General features: G+C 74.2%; 1 pseudogene; it reads right to left on the reverse strand.

Moving 5' to 3' along the window:
* Positions 1-416: 416 nt before the first annotated feature.
* Positions 417-1,137, reverse strand: LOC111735632 (annotated as a pseudogene).
* Between the last annotated feature and the right edge of the window lie 204 nt (positions 1,138-1,341).

Here is a 1,341-nt window from a genome sequence, read left to right on the forward strand (position 1 = left end):
CTCCTTCCCTGGGGGGCCCTGGGCCAGCAGCCCAGGCTGCAGCCAACATACACGCATTAAGCCCTCCTGGGCCCAGCCCCCCCATCCCGCCCGCTCGAGTCGCCCCCACCCCCGGGCATCCCGGAAACAGCAGGGCGGGCGCAGGCTGGCTTGCGGCCCGAGGAGGCTCCGCTGAGGCCTGCCCCATACCAGCCCCAGCACGCGCGCCGCACATGCCTCCGCGGCCTGCCTGGGCCCGGGGCGCCTCGCCGCGCCTCCCCACCCGGGCAGACACGCGCAGGGCGACGCAGGCACACGCCGCGGGCCGCCGCGCACGCGGGCCGCTGCCACTCCGCCTCCGCCCCCGCCCCCGCCCCCGCCGCGATCCCCGCGCGCCCACGTGGCGGGGTGCGGACCCGGTCCCACGGAGCACGCGCCGGGGGTCCGCCCGCCGCGCGGCGCCCCCTGCCGTTCTGGCCCCGTGTAGGTGCGCGCGGCCGCACGCAGGGCGCGGGCCGCAGGTGCCGGAGGGGCTGCAGGCAGGGCGGGGGCCGGGGCGCCGAGGGAGGGGAGGGCTGGGGCGCAGGGTGGGGGCGCACGTACCGGCCAGGCGAACTGGAAGGGGATGACGACGAGGCCCGGGTCCTGATCGCTGCCAGCCCGGGCCCGTGCCCGCGCCCGGTTCCCCGCGGCGCCCGCCGGCGGCAGGTAGAAGGAGTTGCCCCCCAGCACGGGCGTGGCGCCGTGGCCGTAGCTGCAGGGCCCCGTGGGCGTCACCTTGGCCTGGTACTCCTTGAGGCACACGCGCACGTACGTGTCGCACTCGTCGTGGCCGCAGCCCCCCGCGCGCGTCGTCCGGCCGTCGCCGTCACAGCAGGCGCCGTTCAGCAGCTCCCCGTTCGCGTTCCGCAGCGCGCTCAGCCGCAGCTCGAAATAGCCCATGGGCCGCGCCGCCTAAAAATAAGGCAGAGGGGGAGCGCAGGGAGGCGCGGGCCGGGGTCGGCGGTCCGGGCGCCCAGACCCAACAGCCCACGCCGCGGCGCGCTGAAGAGGTGCCGCCCGGCCCCGACGGACCGCCCGGTGCGCCCCGTCCGTGCCCCCCTTTCGACTGCAAGTGCAGAGCCAACAGCAGGAGCTGCCGCCGGGTAAGGCGCCCACTGACCCTCACCCGCATCGCAACATCGATCCCGATGCCACCGACCGTGCAGGCAGGACCGACAGCGATGTAGATGGCACGGAATAAGAAAAAACCGAAGCGTTCTTACGGATGACCGGATATCACTAAAAACGCTGGTGACCATGCAATTAACGCGATTCACGCCACGCGTAACGAGACTGTGTCTATTGTCAAGCCCTGGTGTC

The sequence above is a fragment of the Pteropus vampyrus genome, unplaced genomic scaffold (assembly GCF_000151845.1).
Source record: "Pteropus vampyrus isolate Shadow unplaced genomic scaffold, Pvam_2.0 Scaffold1000004342, whole genome shotgun sequence".
Lineage (NCBI taxonomy): Eukaryota > Metazoa > Chordata > Mammalia > Chiroptera > Pteropodidae > Pteropus > Pteropus vampyrus.